Below are 20,143 nucleotides of genomic sequence, written 5' to 3' on the forward strand. Positions count from 1 at the left end.
AGAATTCTCCAGATTAAACCACTTACAGATCAACCAGGCTAAAACTAAAATCATGTGCTGCAGTAAAAACAGAATGCCAAGCAAAAACACGTGGTTGTTAAATGGGAAGAAATTGGAGGGTGGTCTATCTTGGTGTTTAAATCACATACGATTGCAACAAGAAATCACTTAAGAAATATATTGCTGCCAAGATTAATATAAAATTTCACAACATTAAGACATTTATACCAAACGGTTCATCATTACAGGGTACTGTAAAACTATATAACGCTTGCTTTGTCCCTGGTGTACTTTATGGTATGGATATTTATTTAACAAAAGATATTAGCTGGCTCCAAACTATTGAAGGAAATCTATGGCGTATTGTTCTTGGTCTACGTAGGGGTGTCCCAATAGAGGCTATTCAATTAGAAATGGGAATAATATCATTACTGAGCCTATACAAGATCAAACGTAGCCTTCTACTTATTAAAAAGTTGTCTAACTCTGATCATACCTTATTGACCATTTTTGGTGATTACATCAAAGCCAACAAGTTCAAAGGCACATGGCTAATGAACGAATTTATCAACCCCAGCCTTGCTTTCCATAATGAAATTGACTGACAGGGGGACTTGTGAGCAAATTATTGGATATCAAAAAAGGAGATCACTGAGAAAGCATATAAATGGGATTGGATAAAAAACATTTCCCATTTAGCTCAATTTAATAATTCTAGAGAATATTCCCAGCAAAGATATCCTTATATTGTGCCAGCTAATTATGTAATTGCTAGTGTGGATAGACAGTTAGAAAGATGTATTTTTTATTACACTTTAACCTGTTGCCATCCCTTATGATCACAGGAGCGTGGACACATATATAATTATTCTTTTATAACACGCTCTATACCTGAGATCAGTTTCTAAGTGCAAAACCGGGATTCAAACCTGTCTTGCTGTGCATAGTCTTGCTTCCAAGACAAACGCATTGCCCCTGAACTATCCTCCCAGCCATATACCAAAACAAAATAGAAGATGCCGTCTTTGTCACAATGCACTTGAGTATACTAGACATTTATTAACTCAATGTCCAGCATTATGTAGATATAACTATGAATTTTACTGGAAACTAGGCAATGGTATGAATATTTTTGACTCAAATCAATCTTGGCATTATATTATCTCAGGCAGTTCTATTATTTTCTCAAGGTATTTGTATTATGGAAGGTCATATATACGTTGTTATCTTTGGATGAAGTAGAATGAAGGTGTAATTAACTAATAATTTAATCAAATGATATATTAATATGTTATGAGTTGAATTCTTATTAATTGTTTGGATTATGTGACAAGTTGAGGAAATTCATCCCTTTTCCCCAGGGGGCGAGCCCCCCGTAAGGCTGGGGAGGTGGACCCACTCTGCAAAACCCTTCTTAGGTGCCGAGGCAAGTGGGACCTCACTGGAAGAGACTCCCTCTTTGAGTTCAAGGACTCCCATTCCTGTGAGGAACTCCCTGATGCTCTCCAAGTGATGGCTTATATGGACTTGTGTAATAGATCAGAATGTTATCAGTTTCATGAAGATAAAATCAACCTACATTACCAGCGGCAAGAAATGGAGGCAATCTCTTTCAATCAAAGTCTCCAATGGACTGTGCCGAGGATACTGAAAAGGGATGATATGCCAAAAGACCAGGGAGAAAGGTCGGAAAGCCGAGAGAGAGTGAGACGCAGAGAAAACCAGGGCAAGCCCCTTATATGTGACAGAGCGGAAGGACGCAGGGCTGTCGCAGAACTTGGAGCCTGCGTAAACCAGAGAAGCTTTGATGCGGAGCGAGAAATGCTGGTGAACCAGCATCTGAAAGCAGAGGAAATCCGAACACCGTGGAACAGAGAGTTCAGTGGTGGCGTGACCACAGAGCAATCATGGTGGGCAACCCGTCCATACACCAACAGTGATACCACAAGCGGGAGGAAAGAACTCCTGATACGAGACATTGCACCATCTCTATCCAGAAGGCATGAGCAGAACACTGAGGAGAGAGACACTACGGAAAGTAAGCCGCTGGTCTACGAAGAAAACAAGAAAGAGTCCAACGTCCTTCAGTTACCGACGCCATTAGCCCTGAAAACAGAATGTAATACGGGGAACAGGAATACCGGAAGTTCAAGAGGGACACATTATACGTTAAATGAACCTCTGCACAGTACTGATACGAAAAGAAGTGAAATAATCTGATAAACCAGAACTGTGTTAATGAGATCAAGAGAAACCCGAAATCCACTAAGGGGGAGAGAAACAAAGTTGGAAACTTGTTACTCAGGGAAAAGGGAAAGATCGACCTAGACCCATGAGCTCAGGAAGATAAGCCTCATACAAGCAACAGCACCCTTGGAAGTTGAACAACCAGAATATTCTAGAGCAATATACCAGAGGATCTCGAACTCTACAAGAGAGAAAGAAGGAACCTGAGGGAGGGGAAAATACCAGTCCCCTAAAAGAACTGCAGAACTTAATCCAGAGGATAACCAGAGATCATTTAACAATGGCCCACTGATTGAGACAATAGAATCATGGAAAACCTGTGACAAAACACAGCAGCCTGGCGAAGGGAGTCATTCTCCTGGCCTTGGTTATTTATGTTAGTGGTTGAGTCAGATAGGTTACATTTGGATGGTCGGACATGTTTTGGACAGTCACACTGACTGACGATTACCTTAGTTAGTAAAATAGTTAGTGAACACTCTGAATCTGAAGACGTCCCCACTTCTTCCACAAAATATCCCCCCTCCCCAGGTGACCAGGGAATGGCCCTTGCTTTTGGATCCTGACCCCGAGGATGGATATGAGAGGGAGGATCACCTGGGAGGAGGAGAATTGGGGAGTGGGGCTGAGGCACCCTTGGGTGAGAAGCGATATCCCCCATTTTCCTTTCAGCAAGAATCTAATGACCCAAGGCTTTTATGGGATTTTTCTAATCCCTTACTTATCGTGCTAGTAAACCATCTCCTGATGTATACCACTCTGGTACTGAGACGAGGAAGAGGCCACACAGGAATTTACATTCATGCTTTATTGACTCAGACATACACACACACCAAGTTAGTACTGGGATGAGGAAGAGGGATGCCGAAAACCAAGACAGTTGTGAACTCACTGTTAACAGCCTGCACCTGGAGCCAAAGGTGCGGTATAAATGGCCCACTCAGCTGAGGCTAATGAAGTCGGAGCAGGAGAAGCAGGAGAAGGAAGCCAGGTGCTTGCAGACGGATCAGCCGAAGGAAAAGGCAGAAAGAAGCGTGTCTGAGATGCCGAGGCTCTGCAGAGTCGCTGTAGCAGAAGCAGATTGTGGCTGCCATTATTGGAAGGTCTCCAGAGGCAGGGTTTGGCTGCTGACCTCCTGGAGTCAACAGGACTCCAACTCTGTGTACCCGCGTTGTCGGATGGCCAGGACGAGGGGCTTGCTGAGCCGGGAAAAGCAGCAGCAGCAAGGGAACAACCGAAGCGGAGAAGGGCACAGGAAGTCAGTGAACCCAGGGAGACAAGTAAGTCTGAGTACCTCTGGGAAGCTGTGGTGCGAGCCTCATGCTGAATGAATGTTGACTAGCTCGCAAGTGAGCAAGCGACCACAGAGGCAAGGTGATGTCTGGTATTGGAATTGTGAAACACTGATGTTTAAAGGCTACAAGAATGTGATGAAGGAAGTGGTTTGTGAATACCGAACTGTAAGAAAATTGTGAAGGCTGTGGAGAGGGCCAGAAAAAGCAGTAACTCTGAAACTTGAAGTTGAATGATAAAACTATGAGCAGAGTGCACATTCCCAGCAGGAGAGTGAACTGGTAACTATGTTGTGTTAGAAATAAATGAGATGCAATTTTGAATATTGAACCAAAGGAAAGTAACAGTGAGTGAATGCCACATGAATGGAAAGTGGAGAAAAGCGTTCCCTGATACATAGAATCCATCTCCAAAATCACTTGGTCGGACAACCATCTAATAAGCTTCCACATACTGACGCTGGTTAGTCAGGGCGCACCTCAACCCACACCATGTCCCATTGCAAACTTACGGAAGATAATATCGTCCCCATTCTGACCGACATCCTCAAGACCTACCCAATATCAAATACCAACCCGACAGTATTTCCTCTATCTACCATAACTGCGTGAAATCAACCATTGATGCAGTAGCCCCGCTCACCTCTGAAATACGCCATAGTGCCAAACGCACCAACTAAGTTCTATGAAGAGCTTATTGTTCTTCGTCACCACAAAAGAGCGCTGGAGCACCTACATAAGATGACCCGACCACGGCCTCGGCTAACTCACAAGTCATAGCCAATAAAATCTACATATCAGCTGTCATAGCCCATAAAGTCTACTCTTTGAATACCTAAATAAACAACACCTCCTCCAACACCAAAGAACTATTCTCGACACTTAGAGAAATGGAAGCCCCCATCCCATCCACCACCCATCAAATAAAACAAAGCCTGGTGCACTACTATCCAGAATGCACTTGCCTCTAAAATCCTCACGCTACAAAACAAAATACAAATGAAAAGGCAAAAGCACGCCCTCCCTTGCACCTGATTCCGGTGCCAAAAAACAGCTTCCCAATTCAAATTCACCATCGTTTCCCAAGACCAGATCCTGCACCCCATTTCTACGTTGAAACCTTCCGCTTGTAAAGGCGAACGCTTCCCTGCCCTCCTAGTCAAACTCTGTGAACCTACATTAGCACCCATCATTACCAACTTCATTAATGCCTCCTTCATCACCAACTCTGTCCCCGCCAGTATCAAAGAAGCCTGGGTAACCCCACTTCTTAAAAAACTTTCTCTGCACCCTGACATACCCACCAACTACCAACCCATCACAACTGTGCCCTTCTTGGTAAAAATAATAGACAAAATAGCCTACACCCAAGCCAAGAGTATCTAGAAAGCAACCACTTGTTAGGAGCCAGACAATCAGGCTTCCGGCCTAAGAACAGCACAGAAACAGCCTCAAAACCTCAAAATCCAGATGGATACCATAAGAGACTCTGGGAAACTGTGCATCCTCCTCTTACTCGATCTGTCTGCTGCATTTGACTTGGTGGACCGGGACAAGCTATGCAATGCTCTCTCAGAAAACTTCAACTTCTCTACAGAAGATACCCTACGGGTCAAGTCATTCCTATCGGATCACACTTCAAGAGTATCCATCGGTGATGAGGCAGCCAACCCTATCCCAATTCCCCTTGGGGTCCCCCAAGGCTCATGCCTTTCTCCCTCCCTTTATAATGCATATATAAAACTCCTATTTGCAGCCCTTGACGACATGGGAGGCATCTACACCAACTTTGCAGATGACACCCAGATCCTAATCCTCATCCCCGGAGTCCTTGAACAAGATTCCTCCACCATTAATATGATCTACTCCATCATTCAAAATTGGTTGGCCACCAACAGTTTGTGTCTCAATGACGAAAAAACTGAGATTCTAACTAACTAACTAAATGGATTTTTATATAGCGCAACCTCTCACCCAAAAGGTCTCAAGGTGCTCACAGAAACATACAAACAAAGAACAAAATAGATTCAGGAGTGGAGAGGGAAACGAGTCACTTGGCAAAGCGACTGGCAGAATCCTGGAGAATAGCCGGGTTATCCTATGCTAATGTGTAGGTTTAGGCATCAAAAATAAATGTTTTAAGACGTTTTCTAAACTACTGCAATGTAGTGCATTGTTTGAGATAGAGTGGAATCATATTCCAACTTTTCAGAGCCCAAGCAGCGAAACTTGCTTCACCTAGTTTCCTCAAAAAGGTACGTGGTTGTACCAGTAACATAAGGCTATTAGAGCGTAAAGTGCACTTTGGTGTAGCCATATGGATCCTAGATTTCAAATATTCTGGGTCCTTACCTGAAAGACATTTAAAGACTATTACTAGCCCTTTGAATTTCAGCCGCTGCTCAATGGAGAGCCGGTGTAGTTTTTTTCGATGTTCTGTAATATGAGTTTGGCGGCTCAATCCACCAACAGCCCGTACTGCTCCATTCTGTATGGTTTGGAGACTCCTGATGTTCCCTTTAGAAGTTCCTATCAAAAGACTGTTGCAATAGTCTAATGTGGTCTTAACTATAGCTGCTGCAATATATGTTCTATTAGCTTCTGACATATATGGACGTATTTGCCATAAAAGGTGAGTAAAGAAGCTACATGACGACTTAAGATAGGACACATGTTTCTGAAATGTCAGGTGGGCATCGAAGAACACTCCCAAGGTCTTAACATATTCAGATACTAGGATATTATTGCCACCGATTTCAAAGGCTTTATAATCTGCATCTAGGCTTTTTATCCTATGAGGTGTGCTGATAACCAACAGCTCAGTTTTTATGTCATTGAGGGCTAGAGAGTTAAGAGCCATCCACTTCTGGATTGCATCATAGATTTCATTTATAGTAGCCAGATCATCGTTATAGACCCCAGATAGTTTAACAACTATCTGGGTGTCATCGGCATAGTTGGCAAATTGTATGCCCATAGCAGGTCACATAGACATTTAGGCCCTGATTTATGGGTTACTTGCGCCAAAAAAAACGGTATTTGTGCGCCATTCTGCCTGCAAATCCCTGTTTAACAAATGGGGATTTGCTGGCAGAATGGCACACAAATCCCGTTTTTTTCAGTGCAAATAATCCATGAATTACCCCCTTAATGTATATGTCGAAAAGTAATGGGGATAGGCACGATCCCTGAGGGACACCACATGTGACAGGAACTTTCAGAGACTTTGAGGATCCCTTAGCAACACAGGCACTACTAAGGCCAAGAAATGATTTAAGCCAAAGGACTGCTTCTGGGGAGCATAAGCCTATCTTCTGAAGTCTTTCCGCTAGAAGGTCATGGTCACCCAAGTTGAATGCAGAGGAAAGATCCAACAGAAGCAGGAGAGAAGAGTTTCCTTCCTCAATGATTTCTGTTATGATGGCCTTAAGATCTAAGAGTGCCGTCTCAGTTTCATGGTTGGTTCTGAAGCTGGACTGTTCCTTGGCCAAGATGTTATTGGTTTCAACAAAATTCTCTAGCTGTATATAGGCTTGGAAACACACAGGTTTGGCAGAACAGGTCAAAGTCCACAGCGCTTGTACACTGAAGAAATTAGGGAAGCACTAAAGCTGCAGGTGGCTGAGGGGTGTGGGAGCACTGCCAGATGCCACCCACAGTTAAGAAACTAAATGAACACAGACAGTTCTTAGTCTCACTGCGCTAAACAGTGCAATAGTGACAGGTGTTCCAAGTAATTCAAAGAAGGAGGGATTTCTCATGAGTCCAATGAGTTTAATAACGAAGTAGCCTGACACGTGTTTCGAGTCATCACTGACTCTTCATCTGAGGCTAAACATAATGCACAACATAATGAGGAACAAAAATAGTACAGCACAACATAAACAGTTTGAATGAAAGTCGTCCATTGTGAAAAAAATCAATAGAAAATTGATAAGGACATTAGTGAGGACATTCAACAAAAAGGGCAAACACAAGTGCAGGTAGGCCAAAAAGAACAGCAGTTACAGCATATATATTAAGATAAAATCAAATAGCAACAAACGAAAATAATAAAAAATAATAGATAAACAAGATTGGCACAGTACCATATTAGGAGGGGATTGGATTGAATGGAGAATCCATAGGTTACGGGATGCATGTAAGAAACACGGGTAAAGAAACAAACAAGTTGCAAGGAGTTAGTTATAGTGCATCCACGGAACAGCTATAGCAGCGCAGTCAAAGAGGCAAAAGATGCCAAAAAACAAAACCAAAATTGGAATCATAAAAAGTACCTGAAAGTTTCAAGAGCTAGCCTAACCAATTAAGTATATCGTGGCCAGTGCCAGATGCACTCTCTAAAAAGGAAGAGAGAAGAAAAGATTTTTATTTTATATGAAGTGTTTAAATACGCTGTTCAAGCACAAATGTGAAATTAAGGAAGAACAAGAGAGTGTGAGATTAAATGACAAATCATACCTCACTGCTTCGCAATTGCGGAACTCTGTAAGGGAAAAGAAATTCCCTCAGCATCACTTAAACATGGACAAATTAACTTAACAACTGTGATTGCTAAAATGCAGCTACCCGGAGTGCCAGAGGAAACCCAAAACGCAAAAGCATGGTGTGCGTGCACAAATAAGAATGGGCAAAAGCTAAAAATTGACATTCTCTAAACTTAATTGAGACGTGCTGATGCACTAATTAGAAGTATCATAGCGGCCAGGGGGCCATGAAAAACCGTTTTACCTGTGCAATGCTGCTGAACTGAATGAAATGAAAGTAAGCCCAGACCATAGAGATAGAAACAGGACTATTTAAATACACAAGGTATTTTAGAACATGGCCGATTAGGTCAGGAAAGAAAACCGCCATGTTGGAATGATGGAAATGAAATGAATACCTCAGGAGTGAATTTGCCCCAAAAAGTAAGGAGCTCACCAAACGTTTTTGCATAACAAAAAATGTACTAATTGCAAAAAATGGAGCCCCGGAGGGCACCAAGATAAATATATACTAGTAAGGCCTGAGAACGAAAGGAAATTTGCGCCTCGTGCACCAATTGCTGTTGAGCTGAATAACCAAAAGGAAAAACGGGTTCATATAGATGAAGGGGATTAAACCGCAGAGAATTGCGACTACTAGAGCATGCTAGTAGGAACCAAATTGGGGAAAGATGTTAAATAAATTGTGCATCTGCCATCTGTGAATGCGCTGCTATAGAAAAATGTGAGGTAATGGGACTGCAAACAGTCATTGTAGAGGGATCACTAGACACCACACGATTATAAATGACTACTTGGGTGTAAATAAAGTACTCATGTCCACAAAAAAGGGAGGGAAAACATGATACCTGTGTAAAATAAAGAAGAGAACAACAGTAGGTTTTCACAAAAAGGTTGCAAATTCATGGTCTGAATTTAGACCTCCAAATACAGTACGATATTTACAAATGAGTCTCGCTTCTAACTGGCGTAATTTGAGTGTGAGATTGCCCCCTCTAGGCGGCAATGACACTTTGCAAAGGCCCACAAATCAAATGTCACCCTTACTATCTAATTGATGCAGTTTTTGCCAGTGATTGGCAAGTGGGTATTTGGATTCCTGGCTGCCAATTGTGGTGAGATGTTCCTGAATACGAGTCTTAAGGGGCCTGATGGTGCTGCCTATATATTGCAATCCGCATGTACAAATAATACAGTAAACCACGAACTTTGAATTGCAATTGAGGAATGTTTTAATAAGGTGGTCTCCTCTATCTCCAAAGGAGACCTTTGAAGTTTCCAGAGTGTACTTGCACATGCTGCAGAATCCACATTTGTGAAAACCAGCAGCACGGGCAGAGTCTCACCACGTAGATTTAGGAGTGAGTGGACACATAAATGAAGGGCAGAGTTTATTTTTAAGAGATTTCCCTTTGCTAAATGTTATATTAACAGAGGGATCAAGCCAGTTGGCAATGTCAGAATATAAATGGAGAATGTGCCAATGTTTATCCAGAATTTTGTGGATCTTGTGACTATCTGAATTGTATCTAATAAACCTGATTTTTCGAGGCAGAGGCGATTTCTCGTGAGTTTTAGGAGTTAGCAGATCCGCTCTTTTCAGCTGATGTACTGTTATTGAAAACGAAAACATTATTCTGTAAAGTAAACAGCAAAAATTCTTTAACCATCAAAATGTGTTCGAAAAATGATACATTTTGGGAAATGACGACACTGAAACACTATCTACAGGAGAACAAGATAACTCGAGGTTTAAGAATTCTCATTCTTCTGGATTTTGAGGATCCGTTAGACACAGATCTTTTGTCCGATAAAATGTTGGAACTTCTGGTTGAGCACGCTACACGTGAACATTCACATACAATAGTTGAAATTGATGAAATTAAAGAACAAATTAATCTTTTTGATGCACCAAGTGCTACCATTGATAAAAATTTCAAAACACTATATGAAATCCTGCGCAAACACCAAGATGAGGTAAAAACGCGCAAATCAAGAAAATGTTCTTGCGATGATCGCGACTATAGAGATAATCGCATCTATACATACCAGGCCAAATATGACGAGGTCTCCAGATCCCGTTCTAGCAGCCTGGCATCCACCCCAGCTAGTTCAGAAGTAGATAGTGACTCAGAGCTTCAGACCCCGTCAACATCTAATTTGGGCAATGCCATACATTCTGATTCTTTAACACATGACATAGTACAAGACGAGTTATTAGACTCTGAACCCAATTCTTCGGTTCCATCAGGCGCTTCGCCTTTTTTGGAGCAGCTCAGACGCTTCAAGAAAGGCAATCGGATTGCAGGAGCAAAAAAGGTGCGTTTTCAAACGCCAGTAGCTTCAAATATATTGGCCCCAGGCTTACTACCAGGGGCACAAGGGGTGGTAGGCCAAGGCAGCGGAAACGCTCCACCCAACAGAAGACAGACCCAAGCAATGTCTCAGTCCCTACAACAGTCAATCAATCTGAACCAATAAATTTAATTACTAACTTAAACTCACATCCGCTCTCCTCGGCCGAAACAGCTGTTCTCTACAAGGGTCTTTCGTTTGTGCCATCAGCTACCAACAACTTTGTGGACATCCTCATTGATCTTTTTAAGTTTACACGTAAACTCAAGCTTAAAACATTTTTTGCAATGCAAGTTCGCAATTATAAACCTTTACCGCCCACTCCTATTGCGCCTCACATCTCTATGCAAACACTCCTTACTACTCATGTCCTTATGACCCTAGATGATTTTGCACCACAAACACAAACCAGCATTTCAGAAGTTCTTAAAGAATTAGATGTTGTTCAACAAAATGTTTCCATCAAGGAATTAACCAGGAAATCTAAGTTTACTCCTACATTCTCTTCTGATAACGTCATAGATACTTTCTATCAGGCAGTCATTAAGGATATCCATTCATTGGAAGATTTTGGTGCAATTCGCAAGCCGTGTTATAAGCACAATCTTAATAAAGATGAGTTTCAAGCAATGGTACATCTGTCTGGCAATTCTGAATTGATTATTAAGGAGGCCGACAAGGGCGGGAACGTTGTTGTCATGGATTGTGCTGATTATATAACTATGGGCATGCAGCACTTGAATTCCGCACAATGTTATTTGATTCTTTCTAATAATCCTTTGAAGACTATTCATGCGACAGCCAATGATCTGATTACCAAATGGCATAAAATAGGCCTTCTTACGGATGTGGAAAGGCAATTTCTCACCGTAGACAGACCTAATATGCCCACCATTTATTTCCTCCCAAAAATTCATAAACAATTCATCAATATACCAGAAGGGAGACCAATAGTGAGTGGGAGCGGTGGTACATTGGGACCTATCTCTGTCTATATCAATGAATTCCTGTATCAGTGGTGCTTAACACTCCTACATACATTAGAGATACCATGCACACTTTACAAATTCTTGACAGTTTAGATTTTCAAAATAACAGCTGGCTTGTTACTCTGGATGTAAAAGCATTATATACCTCTATTGATCATTACAAAGCATTAGCAAGTGTGGACTTTCTTTTCCGTGAATTTTCTGCATCATTTTTCGAACACATTTTGATGGTTAAAGAATTTTTGCTGTTTACATTCCAGAATACTGTTTTCGTTTTCAATAACATGTACTTTAAGCAACTAATTGGAGTGGCCATGGGTGCTAGCTTCGCACCAGCTTTGACCAACGCATTAATGCATTAAAATTGCACAAAAATTTGTATTTGGGAATGAAGCTTTTTTTACCTTACATGAAACTGTGGAAACGTTATATTGATGATGTTTTGTTCATTTGGACTGGTACACAAGAACTCTTGCTTGAATTTGTGGCCTATCTCAACAATAATGATTGGGGTATACAATTTACTTTGACCTACAGTCAGACTCACATAGATTTTTTGGACCTTTCAATTGATGTTACTCCAAATGGGTTGGTGACAAAAACCTTTCGCAAATCCACTTCTGTCAATTCAATATTACATGCGGACAGCTGTCATAAAAATCATGTCATAGCGAATATTCTTAAAGGAGAGTATATACGCGCTAAGAGGAACTGTTCCGAACCCTTGTACTTTGATCAAGAAAGTATCGCTATCAAATCTGGGTTCTTGGAGAGGGGCTATCAACATAGCTGCCCCGACAAGGCACTCATGTCAGTACGTCAGCTGAAAAGAGCGGATCTGCTAAATCCTAAAACTCGTGAGAAATCGCCTCTGCCTCAAAAAATCAGGTTTATTACTAGATACAATTCAGATAGTCACAAGATCCACAGAATTCTGGAGAAACATTGGCACCTGCTCCATTTAGATTCTGACATTACCAACTGGCTTGCTCCCTCTGTTAATATAACATTTAGCAAAGGAAATCTCTTAAAAATAAACTCTGCCCTTCATTTATGTGTCCACTCACTCCTAAATATACGTGGTTACACTCTGCCCGTGCTGCTGGTTTTCACAAATGTGGATTCTGCAGCATGTGCAAGTACACTCTGGAAACTTCAAAGGTCTCCTTTGGAGATAGAGGAGACCACACTATTAAAGCATTCCTCAATTGCAATTCAAAGTTTGTGGTTTACTGTATTATTTGTACATGTGGATTGCAATATATAGGCAGCACCATCAGGCCCCTTAAGACTCGTATTCAGGAACATCTCGCCACAATTGGCAGCCAGGAATCCAAATACCCACTTGCCAATCACTGGCAAAAACTGCATCAATTAGATAGTAAGGATGACATTTGATTTGTAGGCCTTTGCAAAGTGTCATTGCCGCCTAGAGAGGGCAATCTCACGCTCAAATTACGCCAGTTAGAAGCGAGACTCATCTGTAAATATCGTACTGTGTCTAGAGGTCTAAATTCAGACCATGAATTTGTAACCGTTTTGTGAAAACCTACTGTTGTTCTCTTCTTTATTTTACACAGGTATCATGTTTTCCCTCCCTTTTTTTTGTGGACATGAGTACTTTATTTACACCCAAGTGGTCATTTATAATCGTGTGGGGTCTAGTGATCCCTCTACAATGACTGTTTGCAGTCCCGTTACCTCACATTTTTCTATAGCAGCGCATTCACAGATGGCAGATGCACAATTTATTTAACATCTTTCCCCAATTTGGTTCCTACTAGCATGCTCCAGTAGTCGCAATTCTCTGCGGTTTAATCCCCTTCATCTATATGAACCCGTTTTTCCTTTTGGTTATTCAGCTCAACAGCAATTGGTGCACGAGGTGCAAATTTCCTTTCTTTCTCAGGCCTTACTAGTATATATTTATCTTGGCGCCCTCCGGGGCTCCATTTTTTGCAATTAGTACATTTTTTGCTGTGCAACGCACTTTATATACATTTTTGTGGAATTCCAGCACTGCTCATTTTTAAATTAAGAACAGGTTCATCTCTGCCTTTTTGCGGCGTTTGGTAAGCTCCTTACTTTTTGGGGCAAATTCACTCCTGAGGTATTCATTTCATTTCCATCATTCCAACATGGCGGTTTTCTTTCCTGACCTAATCGGCCATGTTCTAAAATACCTTGTGTATTTAAATAGTCCTGTTTCTATCTCTATGGTCTGGGCTTACTTTAATTTCATTCAGATCAGCAGCATTGCACAGGTAAGACGGTTTTTCACGGCCCCCTGGCCGCTATGATACTTCTAATTAGTGCATCAGCACGTCTCAATTAAGTTTAGAGAAAGTCAATTTTTAGCTTTTGCCCATTCTTATTTGCGCACGCACGCCATGCTTTTGCGTTTTGGGTTTCCTCTGGCACTCCGGGTAGCTGCATTTTAGCAATCACAGTTGTTACGTTAATTTGTCCATGTTTAAGTGATGGTGAGGGAATTTCTTTTCCCTTACAGAGTTCCGCAATTGCGAAGCAGTGAGGTATGATTTGTCATTTAATCTCACACTCTCTTGTTCTTCCTTAATTTCACATTTGTGCTTGAACAGCGTATTTAAACACTTCATATACAATAAAAATCTTTTCTTCTCTCTTCCTTTTTAGAGAGTGCATCTGGCACTGGCCACGATATACTTAATTGGTTAGGCTAGCTCTTGAAACTTTCAGGTACCTTTTATTTATGATTCCAATTTTTTATTTTTTTTTGCCAGCTTTTGCCTCTTTGACTGCGCTGCTATAGCTGTTCCGTGGATGCATTATAACTAACTCCTTGCAACTTGTTTGTTTCTTTACCCGTGTTTCTTACATGCATCCCGTAACCTATGGATTCTCCATTCAATTCAATCCCCTCCTAATATGGTATTGCGCCAATCTTATTTATCTATTATTTTTTATTATTTTCGTTTGTTGCTATTTGATTTTATCTTAACATATATGCTGTAACTGCTGTTCCTTTTGGCCTACCTGCACTTGTGTTTGCCCTTTTGGTTGAATGTCCTTACTAATGTCCTTATCAATTTTTTATTGATTTTTTTCACAATGGACGACTTTCATTCAAACTGTTTATGTTGTGCTGTACTATTTTTGTTCATCATTATGTTGTGCATTATGTTTAGCCTCAGATGAAGAGTCAGTGATGACTCGAAACACGTGTCAGGCTACTTCGTTATTAAACTCATTGGACTCATGAGAAATCCCTCCTTCTTTGAATTACTTGGAACGCCTGTCACTATTGCACTGTTCAGCGCAGTGAGACTGAGAACTGTCTGTGTTCATCCTGTATATAGGCTATTTTGTCCAAGATTTTAAGTATAAAAGGAACGTTGGTAATGGGACGATAGTTTTCAGGCATCAAGGGGTCGAGGTTATCCTTCTTTAGCAGTGGGGTATTCCATGCCTCCTTTATGCCGATGGGAACAACCGCCTCATCAAAGGAACGATTAACAAGTTCTGTTACCCATGGTGTAAGGGTGTTTGCAAATTCTTTAAAAAGTTTAGTGGGGAAGATATCCCCCTTACATGATGTGGGTATAAAGCCTTCGATGATCACTAAAACCTCTTACTCTGTCATTCTGGTAAATGAAAAAGGTTTTATCCCTTAATCTGGTAGCTCCAGAAGTGGAGGTAATGATGCTTCGGTTAGGGATTGAGACTCAATCTTTTCACTGATGCGGTCTTGGTGGAGCTGGGTCTTCTGACAGGAACAATCAAGTATGTTCTGACACCAGTCATCGTTTATAATGTACCTGTGTTCAGTAGTGGGACCTTTGAGCTCATTAAGAACTGGGAAAGGTTCTTTAGATTTTATCGAGGCCTTTTCAATTCTGACATTAAGGGACAGTTGTTTTGCCTCCAGAGTTAGATGTTTGTACTCTTTGACCACTATTTTATAGGTGGTGTCGCCATTGACGTTCACATTTCCTTTTATTTTTCTGAGCAGAAATTATATCGGAAGAGAAACGAAGTTTAAATCATTTCTGTTTCTTATTTTTTTCCTAGCGGAGAGGCGCAAGAATATCAAAAGCTTTATTGGTAGCATTTCTAAAGGCATTGGTAAATTCTTCCAAGGGTAGTTTGTCACCCAGGGGTGGTAAGAGAGGTTGTATAGTGGATTTAAATAATCAAGCTGTAATATTTTTTATGTTATGCGTTTCAGTTGCAATGATTGTTTTCTTTGGGATAGAATTGAATTTCAATGGCAGTACAAAATGCACCAGGAAGTGATCGGACCAGGGTCAGGGATCTACATTTGTTAAAAGCGGTTCAATATTCTTTGTGAGAATCCAATCAAGTATATTACCAGCTTTATGGGTTGGTCTATCCACTCATTGTGCAAAGCCAAGGGAGGATAATGTTTGTAGTAAGGATTGGACTTCCATATCCAGGAGGTTGTTAGCCCAGAGATTAAAATCTCCTAAAATGGCAAAAGCTGTGTTCATTTTAGATATGCCTCCTATGAGTGCCAGCAATTGCTCTTTGAAAAGGGGAGTTTCTCGTGGGGGTCTATATATGATTATTAGGCTCATTGAGTGTGTTGTGTTTGTATTAGGATTCTCACTGTAGGTCCTCTCACCCGACTAAAACTCTCCACGCCGACTACTCAACCATTACCATTGACGGAACTCCCACCCAAGTACTTAAACACGTTAAAACATTGGGCGTTCATATAGACTCCAACCTTTCTATGACACATAAACACATCAGTGCACTTTCATCTTCTACCGCTTACACGGCCAAACTCATCACACTCAGCCGTGATTTTCTTACTCCACAAAACTGCCTCACCCTAGCTCGAGCCCTCATTGTATTGAAACTGGATTATTGCAATATCCTCCTGATAGGAACTACAAATACGAATCTGGCCAAATTGCAACTGCTACAAAACAAACCCTTATGGGCAGCCTTTGGATTAAAAAGAAACAATCAAATTTCTCACATTAGGAGGGAAGCACACTGGCTACCCATCCAAGGTAGAATACATTTAAGACCCTTATTATCACACACAAATGTATCACCCATGATGCCCCTCTATACCTCAATAACACTGTCACCCATAAAAGGTTGACTAGATCCCTCAGATCGGGCTCTCGCACACACCTATGTGTCCCAAGGTTCAAGAGCTTTAGGGCAGGGGGGTTCCAGCTTCCCAGTAGCTGCACCTAAGATCAGGAACTCCCGTCCCAAGCACATTAGAAATGAGCTCTCCCATCAGTGCTTTAAGAGTATTATCAAAACATGGCTCTTCAACAAATGTTAACTAGTTGGGTCTCCACTATGCCACTGAGAGCACACTGCGATCACTGTACTCTGAATTGCTCTGCCTGTACTGTAACTATTTTTGTACCTCGAACTGTATTGTAAATTCCTCTGTAACCAGACATGCATGTGTATGTAACTTACGCTGTGATACCTCTGGGTTTGGGCGTGTAACAAATGCTATAAATGAATAAAAATAAAAGGAACTGTGAATCATGGAACCTGAAGAAAGCAGATATTTGTGATGACTTTAAAGAACTGTAAATTATACATGTTAAGAACAAGCAAGCATTGGGAAGAGCCATAAAGAAAAGAAGAATTGTACAAGTTACAAGTTGAAACTGAGGCAACATTGTGAGAATGGTGGCAAAATAAGTGTTGAAAAGAACTGTGAGAAACTAAATCCTATATCACTGTTGAGCTGAAGCAAATGCAAATGTGGAAAAGAAGCCAATCAGGTGTGCCGGTTGCGTGACCTATACAGGGTGGACCGTGTGGTCCAACAATTGCACCTAGACCGAGCACACCCTAATAAAGAGAAGTCACTTGATTCAGCTATAGGTTTATGGTTGAATATCCAGAGAAGCCTGCCTATGATGAATTGACAGAGTTGAACGTTGTGCTATTGATGAAAGAGCCAAGAAGGCTGAAAGCTGGGAAGAATCCTTAAGATTTGTGCTGTTGTGAAAACAGAGAAAGACTTGAAAGCTTGCGTAAGGGAACCCCTTTGGGAGTGAAAGTGAACTATTTATAATCCTCGGGAAGGGAGAGCCCCTTTCCAAACAAGAGCTGGAAGAAGCTCTAATAATTCGTTGGAACACTGCTTTCATTTGCTGCTGACATCCTGACACAGTTTGAACAAATAGATGTCATGGCAAGAATAGGTTTTGGACACAGACAGACATTTACTTTGGATTTCCTGACACAGACTATCATTAGTTTTAGGTAGGTAGGGAAATCCCACCTTAGCATAGGGCAAGGTAGGCATTACCCCAAACTCTTTGTGATTTTTAATAAATGTATGTAGCCCAAACTTTACTCTGCTGTCTGTGTCTACTTGCTGATGCCTTCACACTAGACATAGGGAAAGACAGACCTTATTTTTGATATTGAATATGTCTTTACTGCGTCCGCCTCCTTCCCATATGCTATTTTATTATTTCTGGTGTAGAAGGTTAGATTTTTCTTAGCCATACACACCTAAATAAATAAAAAATAATAAAACTATTAATATTTTAAATTCCAATAAAATAAATTAAATTAAAAAGGAAGACATTATGTATCTATAAATAGACTCAACTGTGTACCTTTGAGGTAAAAGTAACTCTTAAATCTTTACTTCAGTTAACTAATATTGTACACATACTTCCTAAGAATTCAGGTATCCTTTAGAGTGTGTGTGACTGGTCACCCATTCCCATCTTTATTCACACTCTCCTCTGTACTTAGTAGCTATTTTTAGAGACTGCTCTCTGCTCATTTTGTTCTAAACAAGTCTTTGGGGAAAATTAAATGAAACAACCCAAATGCAATGTTCATTAAGAATTTGATTTGATTTCAAACTGTATTGTTTTTTTTAAAAACCATATCAATTTTACAATGGGGAGTCCTTACAAAAATAATTTGATTCACATCATCCTGGCCTTGAGTCACACACATTCTATCCAGCGCACTCACTAAAGAGAACATAAAAATCAACTTGTTGTATATTGAGTGATGGACTGAAAATATTTATCAGACACAGACAAAATACAGAATTAATCTTCTTGTGGCACCGGGCATATAACCAGAATTGAACAGGACCAGTAAGATCCAAAAATAAACCTGGTCTTTAGTATTGCATTTATGTTATGTTATTTTGCATTTATATAGCGCCTTATATGTGCCAGTGTAGCTTGGATTTACATAACATACAGCACTGTTATTCAACCCTTCACATTTCAGTCATAGTATGATCAAATAAATCCTTGTCACTCATTGTCTTTCATTTGTTTTTTTAAATTGTTCAAATTGTGCTCTCAATCAAAATGTCCCTCTCTGACAAAAACTCCCTAACTCTCCACTTAATATACAGACCGCCTGGTCCTCTTCTATCCTTCGAGGAAGATATCGCTCAGCTCCTTTCACATTACACCAAGCCATCCTCCAGAATATCCTCATGAGGGATGTAAACTTGAGATTCAACGATCCTACCGATGACAACGTATTGGCCTTAGCCAACACCATTGAAGCACTGGGCTTCACCCAACGCATCACATGCCCCACTCATGACAAAGGTTGCATGCTGGACTGGTTGGCAGATGCTAACTGCAACATCAACATTTTATCCAACGTGCCATGACCATGGTTCGTCCACAATGTTATCTCGTTCACTATCCCCAAGAACAAACAAATTGGTGCCACACCCCAACCTGCACCGGCCTACCTGTCAAGGAATGCCCGAAATATCACCCCAGCTAACATGCTACCACTTCTGCAACACGCTAATGACTCACATGCACTCAACCAATGATCCGCCCACCATGGTAGAACTATATAATCAAACTCTACTACTTGCCATCAACAAGGTAGCACCCTTGATGAAACCTAAACCTAAAGCAGTAGCCCATTTGAACTTCTGGTACACCCCTAACCTTAAAGCATTACACTCTAGAAAGCGAGCAGTTGAGACTACATAGAAAATGGGCCTCATTCTGAGTGCAGCAGTAGCCATGCCGGTAAATACCGGCATGGCTGCTGCCAGAGTCATGAATTTACTGGCACCTGGCAATGGGCAATTACTGGGGCATTCCGGCCCCGCAGGACCCAGTAATTGCCCATTGCCGGGTGCCATTAATAATTACTCCCCATTCCCATTGAGCCCTTTAGGGCTCAATGGGAATGGGGAGGTCGGATGCACCGGCACCATTCACGAATGGTGCCGGTGCATCCGGCATGGTCAGACCTGGCGGGCGGGAAGGCACCCACGAGCAGAACTTGTAGTTTGCCGGTCCGGTAACAACAGTACCGGCAAGCTTACTGGTACCGTTGTTACCGGACCGGCAAGCTTGCAATGAGGCCCAATGTCTCCCTCAGTTGCCAATAAAGAGCACTTCACCACAAATTTCAAAACCTAAACAGGCCATACACCAAGCCAAAAGCCTTACGTACAAGGAGCGAATAGAAAACGCCACCTCAAGTACAAAAGAGTTCTTCGCCATCTTGCGAGAACTTGAATCACCAACTCGCCCCCGCCACCCCAGCTAGCTGCCTTAAAGACATCACTTGGTGCGCTAATATTTAAAAGGTGCTTCTGGACAAAACATTCTTACTACAAACAAAAATCGTGGTCAAGAAAGAAAATGGATACCTACCGAGGCACCAGCCGACCCCTACCCACACCTCCCCACTCTACTCACCCGTTTGAGTTTACCTTGGTCGATATCTTAGGAGTTACGAAAATCATCAAAGGTCTGAAGCCATCCAG

The 20,143-nt window shown here is 41.3% G+C and overlaps 1 protein-coding gene across 1 annotated transcript in view; it reads right to left on the minus strand.

The window, feature by feature from the left end:
* The window catches only part of LOC138570105 (prostatic acid phosphatase-like), a 507,576-nt gene that overhangs the window by 65,532 nt on the left and 421,901 nt on the right, over window positions 1-20,143 (minus strand). The gene's annotated exons all lie outside the window — the stretch shown is intronic.

The sequence above is a fragment of the Ambystoma mexicanum genome, chromosome 2q, assembly GCF_040938575.1.
Source record: "Ambystoma mexicanum isolate Mex_15411 chromosome 2q, UKY_AmexF1_1, whole genome shotgun sequence".
NCBI classification, from domain to species: domain Eukaryota; kingdom Metazoa; phylum Chordata; class Amphibia; order Caudata; family Ambystomatidae; genus Ambystoma; species Ambystoma mexicanum.